The following is a 14,339-nucleotide window of genomic DNA, read 5'->3' on the forward strand; positions in this document are numbered from 1 at the left end:
GAGAGAGAGAGAGAGAGAGAGAGAGAGAGAGAGATTCTGAATGCCAATCAGAGGATTCTCTATTTGATTCTGGAGTAAGAGGGAGTTACTGGAGTTTATTATGGGGAACATGGTCAGACCTGTTTTAAGAAAATCACTTTGGCATTTGAATAGAAAATGTACTAGAGAGGGGAGAGACTTATGGCAGGGGAGATCAACCAGCAGGCTACTGCAACAATCCATGCATGAGCTGATTTGGGCTTGCAATAGAATGGTGGCAGCATCATAACAGAGAAGGGGAGGGGAGTTGGTGGAAAGTGGGTGAGAATTATAAAGGTAAAATTAACAGGCCTTGGCAACATATTGGGTATGGGTGGTAAGTGAGAATGAGTAGTTGAGGATGATAGCTAAAAGTTGCAAGTTGATACTATGAAAGTGGGTGACTGGGAGATGGTGGTACCCTCAACAGCCACAGAGAAATTTAAAGAGGGGGAAATTTTGAGGGCGATAAAAAATTTGTTCAGCTTTGGACACAGTAAGTTTAAGATGTCTAAAGGTTGGACCTGTGAGACTGGAAGTAATTGAATAGAGAGTTGATGAGATCACCACCAAATCACTTCACACATGGACTTCTGCAATCGCCTGCTGGTTGGTCGTCCCTGCTGTAAGTCTTTCCCCTCTTTAGTACATTTTCTACTCAGTTTGTCAAAGTGATTTTCCTAAAGCAGGTCTGACCATGTTATTTCTCTCCCCCCCCCACCGCCCCACTCTCCCAATAAATTCCAGTGACTCCCTGTTGCCTCCAGAATCAAATACAAACTCTTCTGTTTGGCATTTAAAATCTTTTATAACCTCTTCCCCACCCCCATCACTTTTCTAGCATTCTTACCCCCAAACACTAGTAGTAAAGAGAAAGTAGATAAGAGGACCCAGGACAGAGCCTTGTGGAACATCCATGGTTAGCAGGTGCGAACTGGATGAGATCCAGCAAACGAGACTGAACCGGAGTGATAAGATAGGTAAGGAAAACCAGAAGAGAGTAGTGTCATGAAAACCTCAAGAGAGGAGAGTATCAAAGAAAAAAGGGCTGATAGTATTAAAGGCTGCAGAAAGGTCAAGAAGGATGAATACTGAGAAAATGCCATTAGATTTGGCAATTAAGAGATTGTCAATAACTTTGGAGAGAGCCATTTCAACTGAATGATAATGCCAAAAGACACATTGCCAAGAAGTAAGAAGAGAGTGAAAGGAAAATGGACTATACCTATTGTAGATGATCTTCTCAAGGAGTTTAGCCACAAAAGGGAGAACCACAGTATGATTGCTAGAGGGAACAGATGGAACAAGTGTGGCTTTTCTGAGGATGGAGAAGCTTTGGACATGTTTATAAGGAGTAGGGAAGCAGCCAGTGATTCAGTGGGCATAGTGAATGCCTGGTGCCAATAAGCAACTATTCTGTAATTTTAAAGTCCTAGGAATTTGCTCTGGGCAGTTGGATTTGCTCAGTCACAAAGTCAGTAGTGTCAGAGGTGGCACATGAACCAAGAACTTCCTGACTCTAAGGTTAGCTCTCTACGCCACACTGCCTCACATAAATTTTTTTTTAATGAAAAAAGGCACTTGAGAAAATATTAGCTACTGACCCATATGTCCTACATTTGTAGGTATATTATATGTGTACATTTCTACAAAGGTTTTTATGAGGGTATTTTGCACATATCCTGAGGATTATCCTTGAAGGAGGTATGAAGTAGAGTTGGCAGTTTAGTTTCTACAGCAGAATCTATCTTCAGTTACAAAACTGACTGGAAGGTAAAGAAAATATAATATCCCACTCTAAATATTATTTGACTATAATAAAGCATGATATGATTGAGCAAAATGTCTTACTAAAAGTGTTTCCCACATATATGTTAAAGTTATACAAGATTCTTGTTTATATGTAAAAACAACTATTCAATGACCTCATTAATATCAAGTGAGATATGAAACAAGGAAGCATGCTAGGTAAAGGTCTGTGACACTTTTATGAATTGTTGTCCAGCGCTGAGTCCAATGGAAGGATTCCCTATTTGTGGATTTCAATGCTGATTTTATCAAGCCCTAGAACACTGTGGAACCTCCTAAATGAGATCCACAAGCACTCAAGAATGATTTCCACACAAGTGGATAAAAGTGCCTTTGGATCTTGTATTTGCAGTTCCTCAAAAAAGACACCATCTCCCAACTCTACATTATCACTGGCTGTTGCTCATGCCTGGAATTTTCTCCCTTCTCATTTCCATGTCTTGGTTTCCCTTTTTAAGTCTCTCCAAAAATCCCACCTTCTATGAGAAGCATTTCTTAATTCTCCTTGATGTGATTTTCCTTCTGTTGTCTCTTTTATATATATATATATATATATATATATATAGTTTGCACATAGTCGTTTTCATGATGCTCCTATTAGACTGTGAAGTCTTTGAGACCAGTGTGTTTTTTGCCTTTCTTCATATCGCTAGTGCTTAGCTCATAGTAAGCACTTTAAAACAAGCATGCTGACTGACTGCTGATTGACTATTGTCCAGATATAGTATCTAGTTGGTTTGGCAGTCCATTGAGTTTATCTATAAGCATGTGTACATCAGTACATCCTGGACAGATAACTTCTGACAGGCAATGAACTGGGCTCAGAATTGAATAGGAAAAGTGTACTGTAGTGACTTGGGGGAATCAAAGTAATTGACTCACAAATCTGTTTTTACAAACAATATTCTTACAGTGATATTTGGTTTCAAATAACAGAATGCCACTTTCTCCCAAGAATTAAAACTCTTGTTCTCCCACAGGACAATAGAGACATGTAGTTATGACATATGGCCAAAAAATAATTACTATAAACAGGGGCATAAAAATTTCCCAAGACCAAAAAAGGAGGTAGTTTGGACATACTGTAATAGAATTAGCAAATATACAGCCTATGTACTACATTATTACCCATGTGATGTCAAGAGATCTAAAGGATTGTCCCCTAGTACACCGAGTATGCCTAATATAGAAGATTTCTAGGACACAGACATGAATTGCAAAGGATTAGAAGCTATGGATAAACTGCAATCTGTACCACTGGAATGACTACATATATCAGTGACATCAGTGTCATCCATTAATTGAAGTATTTTCCTTCTAGGTGGTACATCTGAGTCTGGATCTGGAGTCAAGAAGACCTAAGTTCAAATCCAGCCTCAGATACTTCCTTGCTGTGTCACACTAGGCAACTCATTTAACCTGTGCCTGCCTCAGTTCTTCATCTATAAAGTGGGAACAATAATAGCACCTACCTCACTGGGTTGTTGTGAGGACTGAATGAAATCATATTTGTAAAGCACAATACCTGGCACATAGTAGGTACTATATAAAAATGTTTATTTCTTCCCCAACCTTCCTACCACTATTTTTTTTTAAAGCAATCAGGGTTAAGTAACTTGCTCAAGGTTACACGGCCAGTTATTTCTGGGTGTGGTGCTGGGTGTCTGAGCCCGGGATTCGATCTCCAGGTCGTTCTGACACTAGAGCCGGTACTCTTACTCGCTGTGCTACCTGGCCGCCCCTTTCCTACCACTATTAATTGTGCTGAAATCATGGAACTTTTTTTTTTAATATGGCAATATAACACTGTTAATTAGGATCTTCAGAAGCACACACATTAGAAATATACATCTTAATATTTACCTTGCTTCTATATTTAGTACCTAAATAGGATTTGTAAATTCTCGTTTCATCATTAGTGTTGACTTTTTTTTTTTGCTTTCTTATCTCCTCAAACTTTATGGTTTCATCAAATAATGGGCACCTGGGCTATAACATAACAAAAAACCCAAGCACATCAATTACTGGACATCAATTATTTTATGCGCACCATACTATCAATCAATTAACTATAATATAGTACATCGGGTAAATGCAGTCACATGTGGCCTGGAGACTGCAGATTTCCCACCCCTGGTAGATTAATAGGAAGCCAATCTTTAATTCTCAGCAATCTCTGATGTCTCTCTAAATAGTGAAAGATAAACACTGTGCATGACTGAGACAGAGAGAAAATTAGATCTGCTATGCGTGTTAAACATGGTTGAGAAAAGCTGATGTAACAAAGCAAAATGGAGTTTTTTAATCCCAGTTCTGTTACTAAGTGCATAACCCTGAACAAGTCACTTATACCAGTTTAAGTTTTCTCATCTATAAAATGAAGGGTGTAGACTAAATATTTTCTAGAATCCCTTAGTATTGCTTACTATTAAGACTCTGGGTGAGTCTAATTGCCTATCTCCATTTTCTCATTTGAAAAATAAAGTCTGGCTTTTCATGGGGGAAAAATTTTATTAAAAAAATTTATCCTAATATAATCGGTTTCCTTATTATGTTATTTTATTAATCTAAACCCAATAATAAGACAGGGTATACAGGTGCCACCAGATTACAAAAAGGGTCCAAGATAGAAAAAAATCAAGCACTGCTCTAGACAAATTTCAGTACTGCAAAACCCTGTTTCCATTTTATGTAGTAATCTCTGTGACTACAGCTACTGTGAATGAACGAAGGCCCCAGGCAGCACTTTTCTAGCAGTCTAGAGAAAAGGTAAGACATATGACTTTACTATCTGTATACTTTTACAGATACTATTTTAAAAATAATACTTTTGGCAAAGTTGAACTAAATAGTATTTTATATTTTTTTCTTAAGTTCTGTTGTAGCTTAGTTGTGTATTATTTGCTGTGTACTTCATTATTTCATGGGTCACAGAACACCAGTTATTTAAGACATAGCTATTCATGAAGTAAAGGTATTTCAAAAATTAATACTAACACTATTTACTACCTGAGTTTTAGAGTTATTACTACATTTTAGATAAAGATCATTAAGTTGTAAAAGTTCTGCATCTGATATTAAGTCATTGATGTAAGTTGAATTTTCCTCATCTAGTACAAGCAGAAAAGTTAAAAGCAGTAATTGCTTAGTTGCTAATTCCATTCAATATCTTCCATTATGTTGACCTTTCTTTTCATCCATATCTCTTCTACTCTTAATTCTTTTTTCCTAAATACTCTTCTTACATCCTAGGTTCTAAACATTTTTGCCAGAAAATCCTCTGAATATTTCCAAATTATGACAAAGTTCATTAAAAAAAAACACCTTTAATTTCTAAGACTCTACTGTTCAGGAAACTTACTTCTACAAATGACAAAGATATTCTTTAAAATTAGCATTTTTAAACAAGGGACATTGTTACAGAGGGGCATCTTGTTATAGTAGACAGAGTGCTACCTAAAAATCAGGAAAACTGGCTTCAAGTTGAGAGAAGGAGGCGGAGAAACAACTATTAAATAATCACTATGATGCCAGGGGATACAAATACAAACAACAAGACAGCCCTTTGCCTCCAAGGAGGTTATATTTTAAAGGGGAACTACAGCAAATAAATAGGGGAGATTTAAGTGTGGGGAGAGGCTACATGTGCAACTGCACAGCTTGGAGATGGTGTCAGGGAAGTAAAATGAAGTCCTGGTTCTAGGTAAGATGAAGCCCAGGGTAGTTCTCGAGCTAAGTGATCACAGGGGCAAATCATCTACTTTGTCAGCACTGAAGCAACAGATTTGCATCTTTGTATTAAAGTTTCCACAGAGAGTAACCCCAGGTGCAGCTCTCCTATCCTCACAGAAAGGACACTGAAGTTATATCTACCCACTATGAAATAGGGCTTAAAGTTTCAATTTCTTACTTGGTTGGTATCTCTAATTCATGAGTTTCTTCAAAGGAAAAAAAAAGAATGCACACACAAGAAGTCACAAAACTGAATCTGTTGCTTCAGAGATGGCAAGTAGTTAAGTCTTACTGATGCCTATCATATCTTCACATGACAATGGATGGAAAATAAAGATAAAGATTTATGTATTATATTTATGATAAGTAAGGCTATCTTACTCATATCATCAGTTTATAAAGAATAAAGGAAAAGTAGAAGATACATTTTTTAAAGGGGCCTAATTGAAGAAACAAAAAAGTGTACTGGAATGAAATTTTTAGCAGAAATACATATTTTTCAACCCTGTAATCAAGGTAATAAAACTGGTATGGCATTCTCCTACTCCAAACACATGAATAATCGTTACTGTTTCTTTTTTTTTTTTTTTGGAGGGGGGAAGGCAGGGCAATTGCGGTTAAGTGACTTGCCCAAGGTCACACAGCTAGTAAGTGTTAAGTGTCTGAGGCCATATTTGAGCTCAGGTGATCCTGACTCCAGGGCCAGTGCTCTATTCACTGCACCACCTAGCCACCCCAATAAATAATCTTTAAAGAGATCTTTATCATAATGGCTACAAATAGCAGCTAGGCTTATTACTTAAATAATTATATCTGATCACATTCTAAGAATCCATTAGCATACTGACATGATTTGAGAAAAACTAAAGAATAACACATTTCAATTCCAGAATTTAGCACAGTACCTGACACATAAGTGCTTAATAGCTGAATGACTATAGTTATACAGAATACATATGAATGTCATTAAACTTTAGGTACCATCAAAGGCAGTTGGTAGTGCAAGGGACAGGGTACTGGGCCTAGAGACAGAAGACTTGTATTCAAAACTGTCCTCAGATACTAGCTGTATGACCATGGGCAAGTCACTTAACCTCTTTGTCTCAATTTCCTCAACTGTAAAATTGGAATAATAATAGCACTTACCTCACACAGTTGTTGTGATAAACAAATGAGATAATATTTGTAAAGCATTCAGCACAGTACTTGGCACACAGTAGACATTATACAAATAATTATTCCCCTCCCATACATCTGAAATTTACAAAAAGATGTCTAATTCCTATCTTTCCACATCAATTTAGGATACATTTTTCTAGTCGTTCTATAAACATTAAGAAAAGATACTGGATCTGAAACCTAATGTGATTTTGATTAATCTAAATTCAATATATATACAAAGTAGAGCCTGGAGGGGGTGGGGGTGAGGGAGAATGTGAGGGGAGGAATATAACCTTATGTTTTGGCAACAATTTTCCTCTTACTGATAGAACAGCATGTCCCACAAAATTAGTATTTACCAAATATGGTTCAAAGATCAAATTACACCTTCCTTGGCATTACCAAGTAGCAGTGCATGTGTCACAAGCCACAAAGAATCAAAAAAATGCTTTCCTTATAGTCACTCCAAATGTACTCATTGCCACAAGTTTCTTCAAAATAGTTCAAAATTTTAACTTAGGCTAAAATGCTTTCTAAGTGTAAATGCTAAAATAAATTATATATATTTGTACAAAACAGAGCAAGTGACAAATCAAACTTTATAACTAGTTACTAATACAGATTGATAGACTTCTTAGTTTAAGACTTGTCTATCAGGAAAAACAAGTATGAAACAAGGAAGGAGGTTTTGAACTTCACTCCCTTTCCTTTAACTATTCCTTTCAGTTCACTCAATAAGCTCTCTCCCCAGAAATGGCAAACTTAAGTTTATAATGACATTTACAAATTGTATTTATACCTTGTAGATATATTTAAATCCACTCTTTGCAAAGAACTATACAAAACTTTGCCACTTGATCTATCTTATTTGGAAATCCAAAATAGGTTCAACGTATGAAACTAACGTGGTTTTGGATGAGCCATGGGCACATGAATTCAAGCCAAAGGGTGCAGCTTTCACCCTGGTCTTTGCCCAGATGCTTGGCTCTAACTTGGACAGTAATTTTCTTTTTGGGATTCAAATATTAAGACAAAGACATTCTCAGAAGCTTTTTCAATTGGAAATTGGAAATGCTAATATGGTTTATCAAAGCAGGAAAGAGTTATAATTTCTGAACAAGGACATTTTAAAAAATTCAATTTTACCATCATTTTATAGTTCATCTATTTTATTTTCATACTGAAAGCTTTTAGAGGGGAAAGTCCTTATATAGTTTGGAACTGATTTCCTCACAGCTTCTAGAATGGCATCTTATATAAAAAAGGTACTCAGTAATACTAGTTGTAACCCTGTTAGAGAATATATTATTCATAAGTAGCTATTTTTCAGTTGCCTCTAGCCAGTTAAACTATTTCTATTCTATACCAGGCAGTGGTGCATAATAGATACTATAGGTAGCTTCAGGGCCAGGAAGATCTGGGTTTCAAGTTTTACCTATTACATTTGCTAACTCTGTAACCTACTTAACCTTTCTGTGGTCTAAGCAACAATTCACGAATGACAGCTGCAGGCAAAGTGTCAACCTGCATTGATATTTAAAGTTCTTTGCAGAGAAATTCTGGAAAAAAATGAAATCAAAAGTCCATTCTTGAATATCTATGCTATAATAGCCTCAGGATCAAGATCATTACAGTTGCAAACAGGTCAAGATAAATTGCTTGGGCTTTGGCTATACAGCTGAAGTTAAATAAATTTTCTTATTAATAAGCAGTCTCATTTGAGATGAAGAAAATGGGATAAATACAAGAGGAGCATGGTAGAAAGTTACAGTTCACTGGACAAATACATGGATCTGAATTTTAATTTTATGTTTTTGAGTGTTCATGTTTCTTTTTGTGTGGTAATGCATAAGTACATCAGGCAAAAAGTAAGTCAATTTTAGGGGAAGCTGGATTCACAAGGGTTCTTTCCTCTGTTCCTTTCCTTTCTTGCATAAAATGTTAGAGCTTTAAAATTATCTAGTTCAAAACACCCTCCTCCATTTTAAAGGTGACTTACAACCCACTCTTTTCCATATTAATTAATAAAAATGCCAACGCCAAAGAAACTGCCTTCTTCTTGTATAGGAATTTTATTACATGAAATCTGGCATGTAAAAAAATATCAGGAATAAAGTGCTAATGTTGATATAAAGTTCCAGTCACTAACCCACCTACTTGCTAGGAATTTCCCAAGAAGCTTCAAAGGCCCATCAGATTTTTACACAGACTTAATGAAAAAAGTAATTTCTATAATTAATATTTTCCACTTAAAAACTAATTTATAAATAATTATTTGAGAAACCCAGTCAGAATAATCTGGACCACTTAATTATGTCTAGGATTCAACGAAACGAACAACTAGATGTAAACAATTAATAATACTCTTTTCAATTAATGGCCAGATTTTTTTTCTCTATCTAAAGCTGAATAAGAAGCAAAGACAGTTTGAACTACTCTCAGATAACATCAGTTGAAGAGAGATTTAGTTTTAACACTACAGATTTTTAAAAAATATCTAGAAATTAAATACTGATGTTATTCACCACATAAAATCTTACTACATTATTAAAATTTTAAAAATAAATTTAGTGCAAATTCCTAAAGGTTTATTTTAATGGAGCTGAGGGCAGAAGACAGAAATATATCCCTGTTTACATTTGAAGGAGCTGTAATATACAAAACATACTTAATAAAAGATACTTAATCTTTTCTCCTGCATTATGGTAAAAACAGAAGACAAGGATAATCCTATAAGAACAGGGATCTGACTACTAAGAAATAAAATCCTTTAATGCTTTTATCTCCTGTATGGTTTAAAAAACAGGAGAGCCAAAGGGATGCCTGATTTTTCTGCCATGCAAAATGAATTAGGGGCCCAAAGACAGCCTTTTCTGACCACCAGCTAACTAGTAAATCAACAGTTTGCATACAAACCCACTTTTATATACAGAGACACATACTAGGTTCTGTGAGATTCAGAGAATCATATACCCCAGCCCTTAGAGAACTCTCAAAACTGATAATACTAAGATCTCTGCCTATTTTTCCCTAAGATAAGTGGGCTTGTAGAGTTAACGTAGGCTGAAAAATCAAGCACCTGGTGACTACAGCACAGTTTAGTGACTTGCCCAATGTTAGAATACTAGTAAGAGGTGTAGCAGAGGTCTGAATAAAGGTTTTCTGATTCCAAGTCCCCTGTTCTTTTAAGGCTACTATGCTGTTATTAGTATAAACTATTAGAAATGAATATATAAGAAGCAAAGATACATAAATTACTTTAGGATTGTTCCGATATGTCTGTGGTGAGTACAAAAGTTAATGGAGTTTATGGAGTATCCTGGACATGGCAACTCATGAAACCCAGGAAAAATAAAAATGGCCCTCAGTCCTGTGAGGCTCATTTCCAATTCTCCAGCAATGTTGACAGTGGTACAGAGGATGCTAGGAATAAGATAACTTTAAGACCATTAAATTTTAATGGGACTGTTGGTGCTTTAAACATGCCTGTCTGATGATTGACAAATGGATATACTGTTGGAAGAGCTAATCATATCAGTTGACACTCTAAACAGTAGCAGAAGTAGATGTAGCAGTAAAATGGAAGGTTAGCTTACAGGTGCTCCTTGGAGAAGCAAAGAAAGGAATTGGGGGAGTAGGTTTTACTTTGTATCCTAAAGTTACAAGAAATAGTGTTTCATGGGACATTTAGTCATCACATATTGCAGTATTAATAAGTATTTGTTTAAAAAAAAAAAAGACTACCATGAAAATAAGAGCAGCTTTAGGCACCAACACTAGTTGTCAAGGACAAAGTATTAGGAATATTCTATGAAGAATATTCTCCAAACCCTCCAAATCAAATCAACATACACTGATTTCTCTTGACTTTAATTCAGGTAGGAAAAGGTGGGGAGAAATATAAGGGAAAGTATGGTTCAGGAAAGAAATGAAAGAAGCCAAATATTACCATGCCATAATTAACATCAAGTATTTAGAAGCTAAGTTATTTGACCTTTTAAGATGATATAGAAACTTCATGCCTCTATATCACATTTTCTTCAAAAGAATGGTTAGATGCTAACCATGTCAAGTACCAAACAACATCATAAGGAAGGAAATTTTATTTTAACAAGTAAGAAAAGATTTATTATGGACATAGGAGTTATCTCATTCTTTAGTCAACTGTCTAGGTACAATCAGACCAGACTTAAGGTCAGAATTTACAATATACAAGAAAAAAGAAGAATGGGGAAAAAAGATAGATTATCTAAACAAACTACTAAAAATTAAAATGGGAAATGGATAACAAAAATAACATCAACATAGTAATTTCATCCACTAAACAACTGTAAATTAATTGTTATGAACTCAAATGAACCCAGAAAGTGCCTTATCAGAAAATTGACTTACTTTGTCAAAGTGGTGACTGTCAAAGAGCAACATTGGGATGGAGTATAATGTAATCTGTAAAATCTTTTTTTCTTTTTTGGAGGGGGGAAGGTAGGGCAATTGGGGTTAAATGACTTGCCCAGGGTCACCTGGCTGTTTTTTTTTTTTCTATTAAGCATCTGAGGCCACATTAGAACACAAGTTCTCCTGACTTCAGGGCCAGTGCTCTATACACTGCCACCTAGATGCCCCTGTAAAATCTTTAGAAAAAAAAAAATGGAAGAACCATTATGGAGAAAAATTTGGAACTATACTCAAAGGGCTACAAAACTGCAAAATCTTTGACACAGCAATACTACCACTTGGTCTATATTCCAAAGAGATTTTTTTAAAAAAAGGAGAAGGACCTATTTGTACAAAAATATTTATAGCAGCTCTTTTTGTGGTGGCAAAGAATTGGAAATTGAGGGGATGTCCATCAACTGGGGAATGGCTGAACAAGTTGTGGTATAAGATTGTGATGGAATACTATTGTGCTATAACTCATTCAAAGTGAAGTGAGTAGAACCAGAAAAACACTGTATAAAGTAACAGCAATATCGTAAGGATGATCTAAGACTTAGCTACTCTGATCTAAGACAATTTCAAAGGACCTGTGATGAAAAATACCCACCCCCAGAGAGGGAACTAATTAGCTCCTAATTCAGAACGAAGTATGCTTTTAAAAATTTTCTATATTTTTACTGTTTTATTTTGTATTTTCTTTTGTAATATGGTTGATAATGACATATGATTTGTATGACTTTACATGTATAACCAATATCAAATTGCTTGCCTTCTCAAGGAGCAGGAAGAAGTAGAAAGGAGGAAGAGAGTTTGGAACTCAAAAATCTTAAAAATGATTGTTGGGGCGGCCAGGTGGCGCAGTGAGTAGGAGTGCCGGCCCCAGAGTCGGGAGACCCGGGATCAGCTCCAGCCTCAGATACTTAGCACCCACACAAAATAACGGGCCATGTCACCTTGAGCAAGTTACTTAACCCCAATTGCTTTAAAAAAATATTGTTAATTTTTTTTACATATAATTGGGAAATATATAATGAAATGAAAAAAAATAATGAAATAAAATATTTAAAAATAAAAAAATGAAATGAAATTACAAAAGAAAGTGAAAGAATGACAGACCAAAATAAACAAACCCCCAAAACGCCAGAAACAATGATGAATGCATGGAGAAAGAGCAAGGAAAAGGAAAAAGAAAGACAAAAATGTAAGGGAAGAAGAGTAAAGATGGGAGGAAAGTGAAGGAAAGGAGAACAAATGAGAGTAATTGAAATATATTTTTAAAAAATGGACAAATGTGAGTGGCAACAGTATTAACTCAGAAAGAAAAGAGAAGCAGTGGAAGTTAAAACCAGTGTAAAAACCCAACCAACAAAAAACAAAAATCTTGGCAAGATAGGCAACTAAGCAAAGTAATATCAAAGGTATTCAAGAATGAAAATGGAAAGAAGATTCTGAATAGAAAAAAAAATGGAAGAGATTTGCAGAAATTATTATGACAAACTTTTCTCCAAAGAAATTAGCAGAACCATCACACTTAGACCCCAGCATCATTATCCCTGAAGTGTTTACAGAGGAAACAGAAATAGCACTAAAGGGAATAAAGAGAAAAAAAGAGCCAGACTGGATAAAACACACACATGCAGAGAGAGACAGACACATGTTGATATACTTGTGAAAAAGTTATTGAGGAATCAATTTAAGATATCTAAAGGAGTGGAAGAGAGTAACAATAATGATGATGGTGATGATAGCTAACATTTATAAGCACCCTGTTTGCAAAATGCTTTATATGTTACTTCAGTTGATGTTCAAAACAACCCTGTGAGGTAGGTGCTATTAATGAAAATATTTTAGAGATGTGAAAACTGAGGCTGAGAGAAGTTAACTGATTGTCCAGGGTTACACATCTAATAAGTATCTGAGGCAGAATTGAAACTTCATGACTTCCAAGTACAACATTCTATCTACTCTGCTATCTAGCCTGAATACCTAAGGGATAGTGGAAAAATCTTGGACCTTAGTGGTTTGAAAAAAAAAAGACTAAGAAAACATAAATAGCTATTGTAAAATTTGCCTACTCTCCAATCTATACAAAATCTTTATGATGGTCATCCTTGAAATGGGCACTGATATGGAACAAGAAGGCTTTTACAAATAATATTCAAAAATGGACCAAATGCTTACCATCTCACAATTGACTGAAAGATGTAGAGAATATGAAATTCTATTGTACTTAACTGATTGTAATAAAATTCGATGATAACATCCTTTACTCTTTCTGTTCCTTGGAAGTTCCTCTTTGGTAATATGCTGTAGCCTGCTCATACTTACCATGTGCCTTTCGGTTGCTCTTGCTCGATGTTCATTCATTCGTTTTTTGGAAGCAGTGGTGCTTTTTATAAGGTTATCTCCCATCAAGAGCTTATCAAGATCATCCAAGAGTCCTTGGGAGACATAACAATAGCTATAACAGATGATAAAACATTGAACTCTTGTTCAATAATCAGACTCTGATAAGAAATATCAGGCAAGGCATAAATCAAAAAAGGAGACTCTCCAAAAGTAGTCACCATTTTGGTGGAAGAGATACTCCAGATGCTCATATATATACACACACACATACACTATAAAAATATAATATAAAGACAAATATAAAAAAATATACTATTTATGTTGATTGCACCAAATTCAGAATACTGTAGAGCTTCTTGGAAGAGGTCTGTAATCCTTCAAAAGAATTTGGCCTGTCCATCCACATATTAACAAATAAATGAAAAATTTCTATTACCCAGATTTCAACATTCATCAGAACAGATACTAAATAGAAGTTATTCAACATCATCCATATTTGGGACAGAAAATACTAATGGACAATAATAAGCTGGGCTCAGAGCTGAAAAGGAAAAGAATAGACTGGAATGATTTTGGGAAAATGCAAAAACAAAAACCAAAATATTTTTCTTTCAAGCTTTCAATAACAGCAAAGGCCCGTGTTTTCAATACATTGTGTTGGTATTGCTGCATGGCAATGAGATCTGAAGCACCACTCCCTCTAAAGAACTAAAGATGAACATCAGGCAAGGGCAATGGAAGGACACATGATAAGAATGAGCAACCTGCAACATATTACCAAAGAGGAACTTTCAAATAAGAAGAGCAGTAAAGAATGTCATCAGAGAACTGTA

General features: G+C 35.4%; 1 protein-coding gene across 2 annotated transcripts in view; it reads right to left on the reverse strand.

Moving 5' to 3' along the window:
* Nucleotides 1-13,722, reverse strand: part of TAB2 (TGF-beta activated kinase 1 (MAP3K7) binding protein 2) — an 84,014-nt gene extending 70,292 nt beyond the window's left edge. The window contains exon 1 of one of the 2 annotated variants that reach the window (XM_069069714.1): nt 13,486-13,715. The gene's annotated coding sequence lies outside the window, so the exon portion shown is untranslated. Of the gene's footprint in view, nt 1-13,485 lie in introns of both variants that reach the window. The other variant, XM_069069716.1, reaches the window with a different exon arrangement.
* Between the last annotated feature and the right edge of the window lie 617 nt (nt 13,723-14,339).

The sequence above is a fragment of the Petaurus breviceps genome, unplaced genomic scaffold (genome assembly GCF_028583685.1).
Source record: "Petaurus breviceps papuanus isolate PSGF00001 unplaced genomic scaffold, PetGlider_PUasm1.0 90784, whole genome shotgun sequence".
Taxonomy (NCBI): Eukaryota; Metazoa; Chordata; class Mammalia; order Diprotodontia; family Petauridae; genus Petaurus; species Petaurus breviceps.